The 23,233-nt window shown below is 43.1% G+C and overlaps 1 protein-coding gene and 1 long non-coding RNA gene across 5 annotated transcripts in view; both read left to right on the forward strand.

Moving 5' to 3' along the window:
* The window catches only part of FHL2 (four and a half LIM domains 2), a 131,295-nt gene that overhangs the window by 15,386 nt on the left and 92,676 nt on the right, over positions 1 to 23,233 (forward strand). The gene's annotated exons all lie outside the window — the stretch shown is intronic.
* On the forward strand, positions 6,491 to 22,057 carry LOC145723865 (uncharacterized). 3 transcript variants are annotated; one of them, XR_014149211.1, is made up of 4 exons: positions 6,491 to 6,704; positions 17,532 to 17,778; positions 18,269 to 18,429; positions 21,649 to 22,057. It is a non-coding gene; the product is annotated as an uncharacterized LOC145723865 (long non-coding RNA). The 3 variants fall into 3 exon arrangements; XR_014149209.1 differs by lacking the exon at positions 6,491 to 6,704 and adding an exon at positions 8,626 to 8,685; XR_014149210.1 differs by lacking the exon at positions 6,491 to 6,704 and adding an exon at positions 8,626 to 8,685 and having other exon boundaries at positions 17,532 to 17,675.

The raw sequence follows: 23,233 nt of genomic DNA on the forward strand, positions 1-23,233 counted from the left end.
AGAGAGGGAACACAAGCAGGGGGAGTGGGAGAGGGAGAAGCAGGCTTCCCGCGGAGCAGGGAACCCGATGCGGGGCTCGATCCCAGGACCCTGGGATCATGACCCGAGCCGAAGGCAGATGCTTAACGACTGAGCCACCCAGGTGCCCCCAAACTGAATCTTTTTTAAAAATAACTTTTATGTCTCTTGATGAAAATTCGCAATTGTTGTATTCTGCTTCATGTGGCAACCTCATGATTGAGTTGCCTGATTCCAGTTCCCCTGAGTCTTTTTTGAATTGTAGTAACTAGGATTCCCAAAGACAGAATTCACCAGGATTTGTGTGGGAATGATGTTCACAGATTTGCAGCACTAACGGTCATGGCTGCCCAACCAAGAGAGAAGTGTGTGTCCGGAGGCTCTTGTTGCGTTACTGCTGGGTGCAGCTGACCGGATGATGTGGCAGTCAGGAGATTCTTGGGCAGCACCCGAGCATCCGAAGGCAGCAGGGGGACATGTGGGGAGCTAGCTAAGTTGCTGTCACCAATGGATAAGGGATTTCAGTGTTTCATTTTTTAAAATATTTGATTTATTTATTTACCAGAGAGAGAGAGAGAGCACAAGCAGGGGGAGCTGCAGGTACAGGGAGAAGCAGGCTCCCCCCTCTGCAAGGATCTGATGCGGGACTCGATCCCAGGACCCCGGAATCATGACCTGAGCCGAAGGCAGACCCTTAACCCACTGAGCCACCCAGGCGCCCCAAGGAATTTCAATATTTTACAAACAAGATGGTATGCCTTGATTTTGCGTTTGGATGCTGTTTTCTGTCTTATTGTCATAAGTGTACAGTCACCAGGCTTACATTTCAAAAATGAAAACTGTATTTCTTCTTTTTTTCTAAAGATTTGTTTATTTGAGAGAGAGAGAGAGAGAGGGTCAGAGGGATAGGGAGAGAGAGAATCCCAAGCAGAATCTGCACTGAGTGTGGAGCCAGATGCGGGGCTCGATCTTATGATCCTGAGCTCAGGACTTGAGCTAAAACCAACTGCACCACCCACGCGTCCTGAAAACTGTGTTTTTTTTTTATTTTTTAATTTTTTTATTTATTTGCGAGAGAGAGAATGAGAGACAGAGAGCATGAGAGGGAGGAGGGTCAGAGGGAGAAGCAGACTCCCTGCTGAGCAGGGAGCCCGATGTGGGACTCGATCCCGGGACTCCGGGATCATGACCTGAGCCGAAGGCAGTGGCTTAACCGACTGAGCCACCCAGGCGCCCCCTGAAAACTGTGTTTTTAATTCAGATTTCTCACTGAGTACTCAGTGGAGAATCTAGTCAAGTAGAACCAGTATTGGGGTCATTTCAGAGAGTGTGAGTCAAATGGGTCTCCGCAACTTGGATCATTAACTGCAAACTTGAAACCGCTTCCTCTAAATGTAGTCACTAATCTTAACACACAGTATATTTGCTTCAAGTTCTAACACACCAAAACCTATGAGCTGATGGCGTTAGGCTGGGACTGAAAGAAGTCAGGCAGTGGGTAGGCAAGTGTTTTAAAGACAATTGAATCTATGATCCGTAACCCTGACACATCATCTGATCTCCAACAAACCCAAAGATCATGGATTGAACAAAAGAAGCTTCTATTAAGAAATATCTGTCTTGGGAGGACTTGGGTGGCACAGTCCTTAAGCCTCTGCCTTCAGCTCGAGTCATGGTCCCAGAGTCCTGGGATCGAGCCCTGAGTCAAGCCCCACGTCGGGCTCCCTGCTTGGTGGGGGGCATGCTTCTCCCTCTCCCTCTCCTTCTGCTCCTCCCCCTGCTTGTGTTCTCTCTCTCTGTCAAGTAAATAAATAAAATCTTTAAAAAAAAGAAATGTCTATCTTGATTTATTCAGCCTATTATTCCATGTCAGTTTCCTGTTTTGCTCATTTCTTTTTAAAATTGTGAATCTTTACTTCATCCCCACCCCCAGCTTTATTGAGATATAATTGACATACATACATTGTACAAGTTTAAAGTATACAATGTGATGATTTGATATTCTGCAAAATGATGACCACAGTAAGATCAGTTACCCATCCATCACCTCATATAGTTGCCTTTTTTGTGTGTGGTAAGAATGCTTATGATCCATTCTAAGAGCAATTTTCAAACTTTATAACTGGAAGTTTGCACCCTTTGACCAGCATCTCCCCACTGCCCCCACCCCCAGCCCCTGGCAACCATCAATTTATCTACTCTCTGTTTCTATGAGTTTCGCTTTTTTAGATTCCACATATTAAGTGAGATCATGCAGTATTTGTCTTTCTCTGTCTGACTTATTTCATTTAGCATAATGCCCTCAAGGGTCATTTGTGTTGATTTTCTTTATCCATTCATTCATTGATGGACACTTAGGTTGTTTCCATGTGTTGGCTATTATGAATAATGCTGCAATGAACATGGGGGTGCAGATATTAATTTGAGATAATGACTTAATTTCCTCAAAGCCATTATAAGTTAATTTTTGTAAGTGGTATAAGATAGGGGTCCAATTTCATTCTTCTGCGTGCAAATATCCAGTTTTCCCAGCACCATTTATTGAAGAGACTGCCCTTTCCCCATTGAGTGTTCTTGGCTCCCTTGTCAAATATTAGCTGACTGTATATACATGGGTCTATTTCTAGGCTCTCATTGGTCTATGACTCTGTGACTCTGTTTTTATGCCAGTACCATACCGTTTTGATTACTTTCACTTTGTAATATGATTTAAAACCAGGAAGTGTGATGCCCCTAGCTTTTTTCTCATGATTTCTTTGGTTATTTGGGGGTGTTTTGTGATTTCATACTAATTTTATAATTGTTTTTTCTACTTTTGTGAAAAATGCCATAAGTATTTTGATAGGGATTGCATTGAATTTATAGATAGTTTTGGGTATTATGGACATTTTAACAACACCAATTCTTTCCATCCATGACCACAGGATATCTTTCCATTTATTTCTGTCTTCAATTTCTTTCATCAATGTCATGGAGTTTTCTGTATATAGATCTTTCATTTCCTTGTTTGAAATTATTCAATTTTTTTTGATGTTATTGTAAATGGGATTGTTTTATTTCTTTCTCAGAGAGTTCGTGTAGAGAAATTCAACATAGTTTGGGAAGTCCTAGCCAGACCAATTAGGCAAGAAAAATAAAAGGCATCCGAATTGGAGAGGAAGAAATAAAATTGTCTCTGTTTTGCAGATGCCACAATCTAGAGAAAATCCTGAAGACTCCATCAAAAATCTATTAGAACTAGTAAAGAAATTCAGTCAAGCTGCAGGATACAAAATCAACATACAAAAATGAGTTGCATTTCTTCACTTCATTTTTATTCTCCTATCCTCAGACAACTATCCTAAGGACTATTCACCCTCTTCCTATATTTCCATTCTTGCCATTTCCAACGAGGGTGTATATCTTCAGGGCGGCATCATGGGCAAGACACACGAGGGTGTATATCTTCAGGGCGGCATCATGGGCAAGACACACGGGAAATGCTCTCAGGACTTTCAGGAAACAAATGCCAATAATGAAGCATTAGTGTGAATGATTTTCCTTGGAACCCGTGAACAAATACCACTCCTCTCCAGCATTTACCTCTCCCATCCTTTTTGATAACTGCTTCAGAGGAAGAGATCCGCCTGTTAGCCATACCAGAAAGGGGAGATAAGAAGACAAGAATTAGATTCTTGGAGGATTGGAGAGCAAAATCCTCCCTGGGATTACAAAATTCGAACTACCTGGGGATAGCCCTGGGCCCCAGGTCACACAGTGACATTCTTGTTTCTTAAGATTGGAATAATGGTGCTAAAATTTTAAAGTCAGCTTTTGGCCCTTTTGTGGGATGGAATGAAAGGCACGTTGGGTTCATGGACATGTAGGAATGGATAGAAAAAGTTCTATGTGCTGTGTGTGTATGCATGTACCTTTGTGTGTGTGTGTGCATGTGTGTGTGCGTGTGTGCATGCGTGTGTGTGTGTGTGTGTGTGTACGCATGTCTAAGCACACACACCTCCAGAGTACAAAGGAATGCTCAGGAATTAAGTGTGAACCTTTTCCTAAGTGTGTTGTTGGCACACATACAAAGGGAGCATTTTGACCAGAATCACTTTCCACGAATCTGCCAGCCAAGGGCTTTTGCCAGGAAATCATACACTTGCTGGAGAAGCCTCAGAATCTTCCAGCTGGGCTGAATTGAGGACCTGTATCTTGTCCTAGCTCAGAGATGAGCTGTGGAGGAAGGAGCTAGCCAGTCAGCTGGATTGTTAAAGCAGGGCAAAGATTAGATTCAAGCCTTTGAGTACGTGGTAGCAACCACATCCGGTTGATTAGATGCACAAAGATTTCCGATTAAATCACATTATTTAAGGGAGCAAAGGGACATTAGGAGACAGGTTTGATGGAATGCTGCAGGGTTGGACTTAAGGTCTGTGTATTTGATGGTCCATCCGCCTTTTCTTAGTCATGCTTTTTATATTCTCCAGAGACACCATGAAAGTGAAAAGAGGGTTGATGGTTTTTGACAAAGATCTGTATATCTATGCAGGAAAATTGTTAATTTGAATTTTTAGGTACGTGGGTGTTGAGTAATAGTAACATGTTAACAGAATGGTGGAGTTGTTAGGTGAGGAGAGTATTGAGCCTCCCAGCATGCAAGATCTAAGGCAGTGGTCCCCATCAAGCAATATATGTTATGTATAATATATTGAGTATTTAATATATGTAATGTATTTATGTATATAGAGTGATTATAATGTGCATAATTATGTATACAATTATTTATATGCTATGAATGTGTACATGTTATGTATATATAAGATATAATTATGTATATATGCATAATAACCTAGATAATTATAAACTTGTTTGGGAATTTCACGTATACACACTTTTGAACCAGAGGGATCAGAGCACATTTTATCAAACTCAGAAACCTCTTTAATCATGTTGTGTGCTGGTGTGAAACCACACTTGAACTTTGGAGATGATAAAATTTGTTTACCCTTAGTAAAATACGATTTCCCGTTTGGGGGCCCGAGAGGAAGAAAGGCTTTTAAAAGAGGCTTATTAAAATCTCTGAAAGTGTTCTTGGACATTAAAAAAACAAAACAAAACACAGTTGGCTGTATTAAGTGCAAATGTACTAGAAACACAGAGGTTATAGTTCACCTAAAGTATACATGAATCAGAAAGTCCAGGAAGGGAGAGATTTGGTTTTGCTGAACGAAAATAGTTGAAAAATAATTGGTGACATTTGACAAAATCAAGATGTTACCATATTTGTCAACTTCCCCTTGAACCGAACCTCTTACCTATGTAAAACCAGAGGCCTTAACCTCTAACTCACTTTATGGTGCTGGATCAGTGTAATTTATGAAAACATGGAAGGTTTTAAGGCACCACAAATTCACCAGTGAAACTCTCCAGACACACAGGATGTGACCTCGGCATTGACTGACTCTTTGACATTTCATTGGTATTGCAGCGAAGTCATTTTAACAGAGGCACAGAGAACTGACACCTTACCCAGGGTGGTGAGGGGTGGGTGGTGAGAAGAGGTTAGCAGTAATTTTTGGCTGGACCCCCACCACCAGGAGGGGAACTGTGGGCTTAAGGTCTAAGGAGGGGAGGAGAGGAGAGGTGCCGAGGTGGGGAGCACAAAGAAAGGCTGTGGGGGAGGAAGTGGGAGAGAACAGAGAGAGGGAGCTGAAGGAATAAGAAAAAGAAATGAAAGGTGCCCAGCCAGGAGGAAATGAGACCAAAGCCATCGCTTCCTGATGTACAAGGTAGCCACAAAATGAAATGTATCAAGAAAATTCTATCAAACTCCCCAACCATGAACTTGGCAAGAAGATGAGGCTGCTTCTCAAAGAAAAAGTCAAAAAGATAAAGGAGATAGTGAACCTTTCTAACTAAGGGTATGGTAAAGAACTAACCCAAGAGGTTCCCCTTTCTCCATACACCCTTGTTTTCTCACATATGGGTTTTGTACCGTGTCAAAAAAAAAAGAGGCAGGAATTTAACAAGTGATAGCTATCTATTTGAACACACATACTCTTTTTTTTTTTTTTTTTAAGATTTTTTACTTATTCATTTGAGAGAGAGAAAGAGAGCAAGCAAGAGCATGAGCAGGGGGAAGGGGCAGAGGGAGAAGCAGACTCCCCGCCGAGCAGGGAGCCCAATGCAGGACTCGATCCCAGAACACTGGGATCATGACCTGAGCCAAAGGCAGATGCTTAACCGACTGAGCCACCCAGGCGCCCCATGACACACATACTCTTAAAATGCACAGTATTTTACCCCGTGTTTTCACCATCACCTAGTTTTGTCATAAAAAATCATGAGGAAAGAGGCATCCCTATTACTATTCTATTTTGGGCAGGAATCAGGGAGATTTTGAGCAAGGAGTCAACATTTGTCTTCTGTTGTGAAGAAATTCATTGGTTTTAAAACCCTTAAGGTTGGCAGGATGTAGAGGAAGGAGATCAGATAAAAGCAAAACAACAAGATGAAAACACCTTATTTCTGTCTTTTGAAAACCAGTCTCTGAGGAAAGGGTCCAGCAGCCAGCCGTTGGTGAGTTTGAGCAGTGTGGCTAAGGGTGACTTCTGTGTGCTCTACAATCCAGGATGGAAAAGCCAGCTAATCCATAGAAAAGTGAGGCTTGACCTGTTTGGTATCAAACCACACACCTTACCATGGTAAGCTGGGTGCTCAGTTCAGTATTTTTTTTTTTTTTAATTTTTCATTTCATTGTGGTAAGAATGCGTAACGTGAGACCTACCCTCTTAACAAATTTTTAAGTGTACAATGCAGTTTTGTTGCCTATATTTACAATGTTGTACAGAAGATTTTAGAGCTTATTCTTCTTGCTTGACTGAAATTTTATGCCTGCTGATAAGTAACCCCTCCTCCCGGCCCCTGACAACCACCATTCCACTCACTGGTTCAATGAAATTGACTATTTAACTACCTCATATAAGAAGCATGCAGTACTCGTATTTCTGTGACTGGCTTTTTTCACTTAGCTTAGAATCCTCGGGGCGCCTGGGTGGCTCAGTCGTTAAGCATCTGCCTTCGGCTGAGGTCATGATCCCAGGGTCCTGGGATCGAGCCCCGCATCGGGCTCCCTGCTCGGCGGGAAGCCTGCTTCTCCCTCTCCCACCTCCCCTGCTTATGTTCCCTCTCTCGCTGTGTCTCTCTCTGTCAAATAAATAAATAAAATCTTTAAAAAAATAAAGAATCCTCAAGGTTCATCTATATTGTCAAATATGGTAGGATTCCCTTCTTTTTTAAGGCTGAATAATATTACACTGTATGTATGTTGCCCAATTTCTTTATCCATCCATCTGTTGATGAACATTTAGGTTGCTTCCACACGTTGGCTATCGTAAATAGTATTGCAGTGGATAGAGGAGTGCTTATATTTCTTCAAGATCCTGATTTCAATTCTTTTGAATAAATACTGAGAAGTGGAATGCTGAATCATATGGTAGTTTTATTTTCTTTTTTTAAAGATTTTATTTATTTATTTGACAGAGAGAGACACAGTGAGAGAGGGAACACAAGCAGGGGGAGTGGGAGAGGGAGAAGCAGGCTTCCCGCCGAGCGGGGAGCCCGATGCGGGGCTCGATCCCAGGACCCTGGGATCATGACCTGAGCCGAAGGCAGACGCTTAACGACTGAGCCACCAGGCGCCGCTGGTAGTTCTATTTTTGTTTGAGAATCCTCCATGCTGTTTTCCTTGGTAGCTGTATCTACCAACAATGTACAAGGATTCCAATTTCTTCACGTTTCTTGCCAACACTTCTCTCTCTCTTCCTCTGTCTTTTTAAAATGATAGCCATCCTGACAGATGTGGGGTGATATCTCACTGTGGTTTTGATTTGTGTTTCCTTCATGATTAGTGACATTAATTGTTTTTTCATATACCTATTGGCTATTTGTATACTTCTTTGGAAAATATATCTATTCAAGTCTGTGGCCTTTTTTTTTTTTTTTTTTTTAGAGAGAGAGTGTGTGAGAGTGGGGGGGAAGGGCAGAGAGAGAGAGGGAGAGAGAGAATCTTAAGCAGGCTGCACACTCAGCACAAAGCCTGACACAGAGCTCAATCTCACCACCCTGAGATCATGACGTGCGGCAAAACCAAGAGTTGGATGCCTAACAGACTGAGCCACCCGGGTGCCCCTCTGTAGCCTATTTTTTAAAATTGGGTTATTTTGTTTGTTTACTATTGAATTGCAGGAGTTCTTTTATATTTTGGAAATTAACCCCTTATCAGGTATATGGTGTTAAAAAAAAAAACAACAAAACACAGGCCCCAAATGGTGTCACTTAGTTAAGATTCCATTGCAGTAAACCAAGACTTACTACCTAACATAACTACAGTTTCAACCTCCTCTCCTACCCACCCCCACCCCCCCACCCCCAGCCAGGAACATCATAATCTCTAACCAGCCAAACTGGAATTTCCTGGTCAACACTAGAAGGCAATTCCCCAAGAGACCCCTTCCATTCTCCTTAGGAAGGCAACCTTGTCTGAAACAATGCATTCCTTGCTAATAAATTCCTTTTCTCTGACTTCTCTTTTCCTTTAAAAACCTTCCATTGTGTACAGCTCCTGGAGCTTCCCTCTACTTTCTAGATGGGATGCTGCCTGATTCATGAATCTTAATAAAAGTGGTAAGATCTTCAAATTTACTTGGTCCATTTTGTTTTTTTAATCAATGATTTGTAAATATTTCCTCCCATTCCATAGGTTGCCTTTTCATTTTGTTGATGGTTTCCTTCCCTGTGCTGAAGCCTTTTAGTTTGATATAGCCCCAAGGAGCTTTTTCTTTATGTTTTCTTCTAGGAGTTTCACAATTTAAAATCTTGCTTTTAAGTCTTCAGCCATCATGAGTTCATTTTTTGTGAATGGTTTAAGATAGGGGTCCAATTTCCTTCTGCGTGTGAAGATCCAGCTTTTGCAACATCATGTATTGAGGAAACAACCTTTCCCCATTGAGTGCTCTTGGCTCCCTTTTCAAGTATTAGTTGACCGTATATGCATGGGTTTATTTCTGGGATCTAAGTTATGCTCCACTGATCTATGTGTCTGTTTTTATGTCAGTGCCACACTGTTTTGATTACTTTAGCTGTGTAGTATAGTTTGAAATCAAGAATTGTGATACTGCTGGCTTTGTTTGCTTTCCCCAGGTTGATTTGGCCATTCATCATCTTTTTGTAGTTCCATACAAATTTTTGATTTTTTTTTTTCTATTTAAAAAATGCTGTTGTGATTTCAGTAGGGGTTGCATTAAATCTGTAGATTGCTTTGAATAGTGCGGACATTTTAATAATATTCAGTCTTCCAATCCATGAAATGCGATGTCTTTCCATTTATTTGTGTCTTGCTTAATTTCTTTCACCAGTGTTTTGTAGTTTTCGGTATGCAAGTCTTTTATTTTCTCAGTTAAGTTTATTCCTAGGTATTTTATTCTTTTTTTGTGCTATTTAAAATGGAATTGTTTTCCTAATTTCCTTTTCAGATAGTTCATTGTTAGTATGCAGATCTTTCTTGATTTACAATTATGTCCCAATAAGTCAACATGTAGTCAAGTCGTTAAGTCAAAATGCATTTCATACACCTACACTATTGAATATCATAGCTTAACCTAGTCTACCTTATACGTGCTCAGAACACTTCCATTAGCCTACATTGGGCAAAATCATCTCATACAAAGTCTGTTTTATAATAAAGTGTTCAATATCTCATGTAATTTATTTAATACTGTACTGGAAGTGAAAAACAGAATGGTTGCCTGGATACGGGATGGTTGTAAGTGTATTGATCATTTACCCTTGTGGTGGTGTGGCTGACTGGGAGCTGTGGCCGGCTGCTGCCCCCCAGCATCATGAGAGAGGATCATACCATATATCAGTAACTGGCAAAAGATCAAAATTCAAAATTCAAAGTACAGTTACTGAATGCATATCACTTTCACATCATCATAAAGTTGAATTTCATAAATTGAAGCACTGTAAGTCGGGGACCATCTGTATAGCAAAACAACTAATTTTTGTATGTTGATTTTGTACCCTGCAGCTTTACTGAATTCTTTTTTATTACTTCTAACAGTTTTTTTAGAATGGAGTCTTTAGGGTTTTCTATATATAAAATCATGTTGTCTGCAAACAGGGACAGTTTTAATTCTTTTTTTCTGATTTGAATGCCTTTTGATTCTTTTTCTTGTCTAGTTGCTCTGGCTAGGACTTCTAGTACTATGTCAAATAGATGTGGTGAGAGTGGGTATCCTTGCCTTATTCCTGATTTTAGAGGACAAGCTTCCAGTTTTTCACTAATATAAGTGATATTAGTAGACTTCTTATATATGTCCTTCATTTTGTTGAGATAATTCCCTTCTATTTCTAGTTTGTTGAGAGTTTTATCATAAAAATGTACTGAATTTTACCAAGTGGCTTTTTTGCATGTATTAAAATGATCATGTGTTTTTTATCCTTCTTCTTTTAATGTGGTGTATCACATTAATTGATTTTCATATATTGAACCATTCTTACATCCCAGGGATAAATCCTACTTTGTCGTGGTGTATGATCCTTTTATTGTTCTTGAATTAGATTTGCTAGTATTTTGTTGAGGGTTTTTGCATCTGTATTCATCAGAGATATTGTCCTGTAGTTTTCTTGTGGCATCTTTGTCTCTCGCTTTGGTATCTGGGTAATGCTGGCCTCATAAAATGAGTTTGAAAATGTTTCCTTCTCTTCATTTTTTTGGAAGAGTTTGTGAAGGATTGGTGATAAAGAGGATCATAAAAGAGCACTATGAACAATTATATGCCAACAAATTGCAAAACTAGAAGAAATGGATAAATTCCTAGAAACACACAACCTAACAAGACTGAATCATAAAGAAGTACAAAGTCAGAACAGACCTGTAACTAGTGTGGGGATCGATGACTGAATTAAATCAATTATTGGTTGAATCAATAGTCAAAAGCTTCTCAACCAAGAAAAGCCCAGGACCAGATGCCTTCACTGGTGAATTCTATCAATTAGTTCTTTATTCTGGAACTTTCAATCCTCCAACTGCGGTAGCACATTGTAGATAAGTAGGTGAGGTTTCAAGATAGGTCATTTGTTCTGCTTTAATCTTTTGTTTTGTCATATTTAGGCATAAACAGAAAGAGGAATTTTAATCCTGAGTGTCATCAACTCCATGTTCTTTATGTGAATAATAATTTTTCCTCTTTCCTTTGTCAGTGGGCTCTGGAAGGATTGTGGATTGCAAACTCCTTTGGCTGAAGGAATTGTGCTCAGTTCTCTATAACTAATGTGCAGATCAGAAAAGAATGTGTGCATTGGATGATCATGTCCCTGGGAAAGTCAAGCAAACAGAGAAAAACAAATTAGGAATGTCTGCAGCTTTCCAGTTATCATCTTCGCTCGTTTGGAAAGCAGTGTATTTATGGAAAGTAAGCTTTTCTGAGTAAGCTGTTTTCTGTAACATTCCAGAAACAAGAAACTCAAGGTCTGTTTTGCTCAAACTGAAAAGAAATATGTAGGAGGGAGGGGAGAAGGAGAAAAAATAGAGCAAACAATTGAGCAAAATGCTGACGGATGTAACCTGATTTGGTGGAGCTAGTATTCTGCCCAAGGTTTTGTCTGGAAACCTGGACTAGCACTGCTGGAGCCGATGCTTCCAGTCCTGGCATGATTCTCCAGTGACTTCATGATCTGAATTGATCAGACGGGCCTTGGATTCTCCTCCAGCTAGAGAGCTGAGTCCTGCTGCACATGGTTTCTATGGTTCTATCTGTTCAGCTCAGGGACTTGTCACTGCCCCGGAGGGCCTCAAGCAGTCTGCTTTGCATCTTCATGCATCTGCCTGGCTGCTTGAGGCTTATGAGTTTGCAATCCCTGGATGCTCTCTTAAAGGCTGTAAACTCAGTAACGCGTTTGGTCTGAGAAGCTTCCAAAGGGACACAAAAGAACAGGGACAGAAAGTTAGCTGCCTCCAGTGCATCCCAGAGCGACCTTGGCAGGCAGGGTTTCTAGCTGGCAGGCTTTCTTGCACAAACAGTTTTCATTTTGTCCAGGTGATTAAACCATGCATGTCCACCCACCAGTGACTCCTAGCCTACTCCACCCTCACGGCACCAGAACTTATAGGGTCCTCTGGAGACTCCTTGGTCAAAAGAGTCTTGAACTAGAGCTTTTCTTGTGAACTAGAACCAACACCTCCTGTCCCACCTGTCACAGCAACACATACACTCTTAATATCAATCTACACACATTGATTTCCCTCCTATCAGTCATGGAGACCTTCCATGACACCCATCCTTCTAGTCAGGGATGGTTTCAGACTCTTAGAGATACAAAGGCCACCGTGGGGACCATATTGTCTAGGAATTTGGTAGAAAAGGAGTTTAAGGGAAAGTAGTCGTTCAGAGGTTTGACTTGTCTCTGTGACCAGGGCATTGCTTTCAAGCATGAGCTGGCTCTGCAGCTTGAGAGGGGGTATAGAGCGATTTCTCACCGCTGCCTGGGTATTGGCGGATATCCCTGCCTCGGCTCTGTTACTCCCATCCCAGAACTATAGAGAACAAACTGATGGTCACCAGAGAGGAGGTAGTGGGGATGGGTGAAAGAGGGGATGGGGATTAAGGAGGGCATTTGTAATGAGCCCTGAGTAATATATAGAATTGTTGAACCACTGTATTGTACACCTGAAACTAATATAACACTGTATGTGAACTATATTGGAATTAAAATAAAAAACTGAATTTAAAACTCTCATATACTGAAAATTTCTCTCCCTGAGAAAAATTCTGGTACTAGCTCTTAAGATAAAATCTTTTTCTGCTTCTGAAAGTGATATTTTTCTGATTCTACTTTCAGAAATTAAAAATACCAATGGTCTCCCCATCCAGAATTAACCATTATTAGCAGTGTGTTTTATGTCTTTCAAATATTTTTTTGTAACATGTTATGATTAGATATATGAAGTATACTGGAACCATACTATATAGTACAGTTGATTGCTGAGCGACACAGGACATTGACTGACATTGGCTGACATTGCCTGACACCCCAATGTCAGCACATTAGGGGAGCTGACACCCCAGTGCAGTAAAAAATCCACATATAACTTTTGACTCCTAGGGGCGCCTGGGTGGCTCAGTCGGTTGAGCACCTGCCTTGGACTCAGGTCATGATCCTGGGGTCCTGGGATCCAGCCCTGTTGCGCTCCCTGCTCAGAGGGAGTCAGCTTCTCCCTCTGCTGCTCCCCCTGCATGTGCTCTCTCTTTCTCTCTCTGTCAAACAAATAAATAAGTAAAATCTTTTAAAAAAATAACTTTTGACTCCTAAAACTTACCTACTAACAGCCTACTGGTGACCAGAAGCCTTACTGATAACATAGTCAATTAGCACATATTTTGTGTATGTATTGTACATTGTATTCTTACAATAAAGTAGGCTAGAGAAAAGGAAAATTTTAAAGAAAATCATAAGGAAGAGAAAATACATTTACAATACTGTACTGTATTTATCGGAAAAAATCTGTGTATACCTGGAGCTTTCACAGTTCAAATCAACACTTGTGCAGTATTGCTCAAAGGCAACTGTATTCTGTTTTAGATACTGTCCTTTCCACTTAACATTTGGTGAACATTTTCTTCTTAGTAAACAAGACTTTAATTATGAAAGCAATAAGGGCAAATCATCTTAAAAAATCCAATAAAATAGAACGCTAGTAAAGAAAAAGTCAAGGTATCTTGCTTTTGCTTGAATCCCCGCTATACACACAGTAGCCCTCCCCAGGGAGAGACGTGTTTACCTGTTTGTTGTTCTTCTAAAACAATGAGAAAGCACATGTTTATTCCTCTGTTCGGTGATTTATCAGATTTAGCCTGTATCTGTTCACTCTCCATAGTGTGGGTGAGGAATCTGGCTCTCTAATGTTTCCCCCATCTTTCCCGCCTTTCTCCATTCAAAAAATACTTAATTTTATTTTTATTTTATTATTATTTTTTAAAGATTTTATTTATTTATTTGACACAGAGAGAGAGATAGTACAAGCAGGCAGAGCGGCAGGAGGAGGGAGAGGGAGAAGCAGGCTCCCAATGTGGGGCTCGATCCCAGGACCCCGGGATCGTGACCTGAGCTGAAGGCAGCCACTTAACCGACTGAGCCACCCAGGCGCCCCCCAAAATACTTATTTTTAAATAAGTATCCATTCTACTTTTATAATTTCAGCAATGTACCTAAGCTTCAAGTTCTTATTCCATTGCATTTCCTCATTTCCTCCTGGTTTCCATGAGGTAAGTGGAGGAAAATAAAAACCACACGCCAACTTCCACCTCTGCTTGCCCTTCACTGCTCGAATTTCAGTGATTCCATTACTCCATTTTTGGGGTTCATAACATTGACATTCTCTTTTTCAACGGTATTGAATTGGTACACTTGGGTTTGGCCTGTAGGTTGATATAAAATACTGAACACTGGTACACTTGGGTTTGGCCTGTAGGTTGATATAAAATACTGAACACCCCGCAGTTTTATAATACTCTGTAGATGAAAAATTACTTGTCAAAAGAACAGAGTAGGAAGGTTGAACATGTGTAAGAAGAAAATGGGCAGCCTATCTCGCTACAGCTGTGCCTCTTGAAGGAGAAAGACTGAGGATTTCTGGTCTGAAGGCCTGGTTCCCGAACTCTGGATGACATGCCCAGGTGTGGTGAAGCAGCCTCACAGGGCCCGTGGGCTCTTCCAGCTTCTCCTGGGGAAGACTGCAGGCTTCACATGTGGCCTAAGGCATGCGGACAGCTAGCTCAAGGACATTGGTAGTTTTAGTGCCAGATGGAGTTCTGTTCTTTGTCCAAGTCACTGTAATAAAATAAAATTAAAACAAAGGAAGCGAATGATGTTGTATTAGTTTGCAAAGGCTACTGTAATACAAGACCATAGTCTGGGTGGCTTAACCAGCAGAAATCTATCTCCTCACTTTTCTGGAAGCTGAAAGTCTGAGATCCAGAGGTCAGCAAGGTTGACTTCTCCCGAAGCCTCTCCTTGGCTTGCAGATGATTGTCGAAGGGGATCAGGATATGTCACCCCCAAATATGCCACTTTGGACATGGACTATTTTAAGCTGAAGGCCCTTGGGAGTGAGCAGATGCAGGAAGAGTTGTCTGCCCTCCTTTATTCCCCAAAAGCAGGGCATGCATTTCCCTTTTTGAAAGTGTCCCCCACAGTGCCCACAAGGAGGGAAGGGCACTCTTAACGCCAGAGATGGGGAGTCACACCAACATGAGTTTTCATAAACAGATCTTAACATAACCCCTATCTTCCCTTAGCTCTCCTATATATTTCTTAGTCACTTCCCTGCTATTTATCACCCCCTGAAGCCAAAATGCCCCTTCCTTTGTTAAGATGGTATATAAGCTCAAAGTCTAACTACTTTTTTGAGTTTTATTTCTTTTCTATAAACTTTTCTCTGAATGTAAATATTAATAAAAATTTTGTAGCTTTTTTCTTGTTAATATCTGTCTTTTCCTCGTTTAATTTGCAGGCCCTAATCACTCAACCAAAGAGAGTAGAGGAAAAGGTTTTTCTTCTGTGACACTATCTTCTTTCTGTACTCCCATGACCTTTTCTCTGTGTACACACATCCCTGGTGTGTTTTCTTGCTATCATAAGGACACCAGTCCTAGTGAATTGGGACCTTACTCATATGACCTCATTTAGTTTTACCTCTTTAAAGGTCCTGCCTCCAAATATAGACATACCGGGGGGTAGGGTTTTAACATATGAATTTTGGGGACACAGCGCATAACAGATGGTGTCCAATTTGATTCTGATGTTTGAAAAGTTGTTCATTGCCTGACAGACATATATCTAAATAATAAGAAATTGTGTTTATTAAAGAATGAAATAAAAAATTATTTTTTCTTTCAATATATAGGCATTATTTTGTTCAAATGGCTACTGTGTTGTTAGGGCATGAACACTTATGAAGTTTTTTAACCAAACTACTTAATAAACAGACTATTGGGTATTTTTTTGGCCTGAGCCACCATGAAGTGGTTTCCGGGACTCTGAAGGTGCTGTGAATGGAAATATTTGGGTGCAGTCTCACAGGCAATCTCTTCTTGCTTATGTGGGTGGTATAATGTAAGGGATGTCCTGGCACCAAGACTGGGGTCCCCACCTTTGCTTTAGTGAACTTCCTCATTCGTGCCCCAGGGCCTTCGCTCCACACAGACAGACTGCCAAACATGAGTCCCATCTCAGAAGAGCAGGCATGATGGAAGCCTAGGTCAAAGAAAGACAAGTCTTAATTTTCATTTAAAAAATGAAAACCAAACCAAACCAAACCAAAATGATCTCCATCCACATTTGAGAAAGGAAAATCTGTGCACAGTGCAATCAGGCAGAACTAGGCTGTCCCCTATCCACACAGCCCCCTTTATTCCCAGGTCTAGAAGAAGTGAAGGAAGGACCAGAGAGGAGAGGGACAAGGAAGTTAGATGCTGGTGTGGAGTCCTTGCTAAGCAACTGCAAGGGACAGACTGCCAGATCTGTGGGTCTGTGGTCAGGGGGCCCTCGCACTCAGTCCTGAGAGATATCCCAGGAGTTCAGACAAGACCCCAGAGACCTTTTGTGCAGAGCCCACTAGGACTGGATGAGAGCAGATGTGGGAGGGATCGGGCTGGGCATGGGAGTTCTAACTCAGAGTATTTCAAGCTAAAATGACTGAGGAAAAGACCTGAACTTACCTGGACATGACCTCCTACATCTTTTCCGTTAGATGGAAGGGGAGCTCAAGGTCAAAATTTAAAATCATATCTAAGAAAATAAAGGAAGATACATTTTTACATGTTTGTGTTTACAGATCGAAAATGTCATTCTGCTGTCGGTTCCACCAATTTAGGAACATTGTCTTTCTAAGAAAGACTTGAAGGACTAAAAACTCTCTGGGGTCCAATAGATGAATCTCTAGTAGCTGTTTTGGGTACTCAGACAATCTAAATTTCAAGGGAAATGTGAACTTATTCAGTAGTGTCCCCCCGCCCCCAAATTCATGTCTAGCAGAATATAGCCTTGTTTGGAAACATGTGATTAGTTAAGGATTCTGAGATCCCGGATTTAGGGTCAGCTTCAAATCCAATGACTGGTATCTTTATAAGAGGAAGGAGAAACACAGAAGGGCCCATAGGAGAAGGCAGTGGAGACAAAGATTGGACTTGTGTTTTCCTAAGCCAAGGATGGCCAAGAGCCAGCAGACGCTGGAAGAGCCAAGGTAAGATTCTTCTCTAGAGCCTTGGAAGGAAGTTGATGGCATCTTGATGTTGGACAGATTTCAAAAACCTGTGAGAATATTCTTCTGTCCTTTTAAGCAAGCTTATTGTTATTTGTTACAGCAGTCTTGGGAAATGAATGAACTCATTAAGTGCTCACTCGTATGTACATCTGTGCTCTGTGGGGCACTGTAGGAATTATGACCCATTTACTCATTTTTTTTTCAGTGAAACTTTCTTGAGTGCCAGGCACTTGTCTGAATGCTCAGGAGAGACAAGAAAATGGCCCAGATCAGTCCCCGTCTCCATGGACTTCGAAGCTTAATTGAGAGACCAAACTGCAAGAAAACAAATCATAGAACTGAAAGACTGGTGTGTATGTTGATGGAGTGACGGAGTGAAGAGGGAAAGCAAGAAAGCATGGTACCCGTAAAGCCAAGCAAAAGAGGCATTTCCAGTGGAAGGATGGATCAGGGTGTGTAGTGCTACAGAGACAAAGACAAAAGGCAAGGCATGGAATACAGCACAGTGGAGGGCATCGTGACCTGGACAAATGGGTCCTGATAGAAATGTATTGATGACAGTCTAGTCAAACTCGCACATGAGGAAGTGAAGAAATGGGCAGAGTCAACCCTCTCAAGGAGTTCTACTATCAAGGGGAGTAGAAAAATAGAGAAGGGGGACTTTTTTGATGAGTTTATTTATTTTTATATTTAAACCCACAATAGATTGAGCATGCTGGTGGGAAGAACCAGTAGAAAGGAAAGGCAGGATCATTCCAGAGATGGGGAGAATGCAGGGTGAAGTCCTGGCATAAGATAGAGGGCCTGGGGCTTGGCGCACCACACAAGGGCCTGGCTAGGAATAGAGCAGGGTGTCTCTCTAGCAACCAGGGTCAAGAGGCAGGTGAAGGGGAGATGTGGCATCTCCCTTCTCAATGGCTTCTCTTTTCTCATTGAAATAAGAACCAGGGCAATCAGCTGAGGACACGGAGGAGAAGGGGAGCTGGAGAACAAAGAGAGGAGGTATCTCACTCCTGCCCCACCATGCTGGTGCGCTCTGTCGGACCTCCGAGGTGCAAGGTGGAACACCGCAGGAAGAGAGAGAAATGCCAGATGATAGAAAGGTGGGCCAGTTACCCCATCCATCCCATAGAACTTCCATCAGAGTCTGTCATTTTTCTGTTTAAAACCCTCAGAAAAGGGTGCCTGGGCAGCTCAGTTGATTGGGCCTCTGACTCTTGGTTTCTGCTCAGGTCATGATCTCAGGGTCCTGAGATTGATTCCCGCGTCAGGCTCTGTGCTCAGCAGGGAGTCTGCTTGAGATTCTCAGTCTCCCTCTGCCTCTGTCCCTGCCGCTCATGTTGTCTCTCTCTCAAATAAATAAAAATAAATAAAATCTTTAAAAAAAATCCTCAAATGGCTCTTGGTTGCCTCCACAGATGGGTCTAGGTTCCCTGGTTTGGGCTAGATGCCCTCTGTGACCAGTGAGCAGACTGTCCCACCACCGCTTAAGTTGCCAAGCAGGCAATTGTAGGAGAAGGAAGAGGCTTTCAGAAACTTCTGGCCATCAACCTCAGGCCTGCACCCCCCTCCCTGGTCAGAAGTGCGCGCACACTATCTAGATGCAGTACGTAGGACGACTCTGCCAAGACCTCGCTCAGGGGGTGGAGGGTGCGGAGGGCAGCAGGGCAGGAATCCTCTCCTCCCTTCTGATTCTTCCTTGTGGACACCGGGGCCCCATGTTGTCAGCTCTTCTCAGGTGTCGAGAGAATCCGGACATCCAGAGTGTTATGTGAAAACTCATTTCTAAATAGCAGCCTACATTTTTCAAAAATGCTCTGCCAGCAGAAGCAAAGCTGTCTGCAGGCTGGGTTTGGGCCGCGAGCCACAGGTTTACTGCCTCTGGATAGGAGCTGCTGCTGTCCCCGCTTTAAGCCTGGAATGTTCTCCTCTTCGTGCCTGGAAGACACTCCAATACCCCATGACTGGTGTGCGGGGGGAGGCGGTGTCAGTGGCCCAGCTCTGCAGGAGGAGGACCTAGGTGCCAATATCAGTTTGTGCTTGTTAGGAGCAACTAACCCACCCTTACAGATTCCTCATGTAGACTGGGGTGAACGGAGCGGCCAGTTTTTTTTTTTAAAGATTTTATTTATTTGAGAGAGAGAGAGAGCACACAAGCAGGGGGAGTGGCAGAGGGAGAAGCAGACTCCCCGCTGAGGGGAACGCCTGATGCAGGACTTGATCCCAGAACCCTGGGATCATGACCTGGGTGGAAGGCAGCTGCCCAACCTACTGAGCCACCCAGGAGCCCCGAGCAGCGTCTTTATAACCTAGCTGAGAGGTGCTCATCTGAATGCAGCCTTAGCTGGGCTGGAGGGGGCATGCTGGGCAGTAGTGAGGGGGTGCTCCCCCTCAGGTGCCGACCTTGCCCTTGCATGAGCCTCCTCCAGCCCCGTGCCCTGGGCTCCTAGCCGGCCTCCCAGGACCCTGGCTGGGGTGAGCACATGATGGCACCTACAAGTGCTCGGCCAACAGTCTTTATCCTCATCGTCATTCTCACTTGCCTTCCAAGGCTGGGATGGCAGACCATCCACAGGGGAGGGCCTGGCCCATCTGCTGGTAGACATGACCCCTTGCTCCCTCCTTTGGGCCCATTCTGAACACCAGACATAACTTACCGTGGCCTCTCTGATGTGGTGTAGCCTGTCTTCATTTATATAGCGGTGGAGACTCTAGACCAACCAGACCCCAAGGACCAGAATGCTGGGCCCGAGGCTTATTTGATGGTGAATCACTAAGACTCGCCCAAGTGGCCACATGGCACTGGCTGAAGGATTTCATGTGACCCCCGGAGCACGTCTATGATGCGCTTTCTGAACTCCACACAGGACCTAGTATTAGGTGTCCCCTTGCTGGCCCTCTGTCATATGCAGGCAAGTTCTCTTGCCTCAGATCAGACTTGCAAAACTTCCGCAATTGAACTCCCACCCCCTACCCCCCTAACATTTTTACAATTCTTTTGGGAGTAGATGGATTCCAGATAACCCAATGTCAGACAACACTCGGTAGGAAAAAATTTTTGTGCTAACTGTTCTATTTTGATTCTCGTTCTCTTCCTCTCTCCCCCCAGCAAACATAAATTGCTTCTAAATCTTTGCCAAGAGGACAACCTGCTTAAACAGAAGCAGGGAGACTGATGAGCCGTGGCTGGAGGGGGAGTCTGTGGGATCATCCCAAAGATGCCCTACACCTTGGGTTTTCGGGTGCCCACGGTCGCTGGTAATTGTGTGCAGAAATTGGCCCTGTCCCAGCAGCCCGGCTTTAAGAGCGACAGTGAAGGTGAAGCACAGCTGTGAATAGAAAGGTAGTGCTTGGTCTCCCAGGTCAGTGACCCGCTCACCCGTTGCTCTGCGGTGGGTCCACATCTGCTTATTTGTCCTGTGGGGCAGTGGGGACGCGGGCCTTCCTCTCCTGCTGTGTGTCAGGGAACCGCTGAAAACAGAGATTCTAGGATTCTTGGTGGGACACCCATTTTAATCTGTGTGCGAGAGCAATGTGGCTGCAATCCATGAACGAGCGGCAAATGCTTGTTCGCTTTGTGTACTTTTAAGGTGTATTTAAAACCGTGTCTTTCTCTACTCCGGAGGGTGTGGGCAGCAAGCTTAAGAAGCCAGATTCATGTTTTTCAAAGTTGCACATAGTCTCGTTGTGGTGTAACTACAACAGCAAAAAATGGGAGAGAGCTTAAATTGGACATTTAGTGATATCCAATAATAGGAAATGTCTAAGTAAATTATGATACATGCTTAAGATAGGAGCCATGTGGCCAGCAACACAAGAATATGCTTGCCAGTTACATTAAGTGGAAAAAGCTGGAGATGAAAATGGACATAGAGCACAATCCCATGGTTGTTGTATAAAAACACTTGCACATGTGTGCAGAAAAGCGACTGAAAAGTTTTGCAGGAAGATCTTAAAAATGTCATTCTTGGAAGATAAGGTTGCAGGTAATTTAAGTTTTATCTTAATATTCTTTTCTGGTTTCCTTTCTTTAACAATGAGTATTTCTTATTTATATAGTAAAAACTTATTTTAGAGACTGCGTATGCATAATCATTATATACATTTTCATGGAAGCCGACAGGAATAATTAAAGAATTTCAGGAACTTCTCATCATTTGTTCTTTACTGGATGTGAAGATGGGCCCATTTATATATAGAATTCTATTCCATAATAAATACTACTTGAGGCAAGTTCTTAATCTGAATACATGCACCATGTTCATGCAACAGAGAACGTGTAGAAGCTTCCTGTGCTGAATCTTTTCCCTTTCTCCCTCCAGATCCCCGCCTCCCCTGGTCCCCGGCCTGTTCTGTATCCAAGAGGCCGGCCTTTGTGGACTGACTCAATGGGCTCCATAAACCTGGCTGCCAGTTGGGTTTGGCCAATGGGAAACCCTGGCAGGACATCAGAGAGAGTGAAATTGTGGTGTTTATTTCTCTCTCCCTGCCAGGTTGCTGTTGTTCATTCTGTATTTCTTTATGGAAAACCCCAGCTCCTGCCAGGTGGCTTTCTCTGCCCCTAGAAGCTCTCTCTCTGGGTGCTGGCAATCACTTCTTCCCTCGCCCCACCCAAGTCCTGGGGGGGCAGTCAGCGCTTTCCCTTGTTGCTGGCCCTGAGGAACTTCACTGTCCCTTCTGGACATTCTTCTAAAAAGAGTCTCTTTATTAAACTCACTGCAAATTATCCTCCTTCAGAGTGCTGTCTTCTTCCTGCCTGGCTCAGTTCCTCGTGTGCCCAGCCCCCCGTCTTCTCTGGAGTCTGGATCAGGCCCATCAGTGTACATGCTCTGCACAGGGGGAAGGCAACCCTACCGAATGTAAAACTCGACGCTACGCAAGGACACATACCTCATAGGAGTCTTGGCATAAGAAGAAAGTAAGTCACCTTTTTGGGTACAAATTTTTATTCAACCTAAATTCGTGGACATACAGAGCAAGCGAACCACAAGGAACAGAAGGAACAAGATCACAGTTTTTGAGCATCATTTCTTTGGCAACAAAGTAATCACCGAACTAGGTTCCCTTCCATGGTTATGCCCCAAGAGTGGCCCAATGTCAAGCCAAGAAATAATTGTTCTCAGGCCCCCCGTCCTCATCTCTTAATCAGGGATCTTCACCCTAAAGAGGACCCTATTTGATGTCGAAGCTGCTCTGCCATGTCTGGATGAGGCCTGTAGGCACGAGGCCAGGAAGGAACAGGCTTGGCAGACCAGTGGGACTTGCCCGCCCGCTCAGAGGCTCCCCCCAAAAAGGTGCAGCTCCAAGTCCTCTCTGAATGCTGATGTAATTTATCACAACCCACATTTAAATAGATGTCTTCTTTCTTTCTTTGGTCTGTAGAGTCCAGGATCACCTGTCTTCCAAGCATGTACCTCTCAGCACCTCCCAGGGTGCTGGGTGACCAACAGGTACCCCGTAAACGCCAGCTGCCTGGCTGACAGGTGGTTCGCCCGTGGCCCATGGCAGCCGAAAGAACACCCGGATCTAATAACCAGCACACGCCTTACCACACACCAGCTGCTGTACTGTGTGTTACCTGCCTTATCTCATTCCATCCCGACCAAGAGCTCGTGAGGTAGGCAGTCCCTGTTTTATAGATCAAGAAACTTGGCCTTGGAGAAGTCCAGGAACTTGCTAATAGTCCCACAATCGTACATGCCAGAGACTGAAACCCAGTTTCTTAATGTTTCTGCCATCTGCCCTTCCTCTTGGGTGCCCGTTCCCAGGCCCCAGTATGAATGGTGGCCATTTCAGTGAACTGTTCCATTCCCTGGGGTGCTTTAACAGGCCACTTTAGTGCAATCAAGAGAATCTGAGTTCACAAATGTCTACACCGGCGAGGGGAATAACAGCTCTTGTTCAACA

This window comes from Leptonychotes weddellii, chromosome 10, assembly GCF_054177405.1.
Source record: "Leptonychotes weddellii isolate Sample4059 chromosome 10, ASM5417740v2, whole genome shotgun sequence".
Lineage (NCBI taxonomy): Eukaryota > Metazoa > Chordata > Mammalia > Carnivora > Phocidae > Leptonychotes > Leptonychotes weddellii.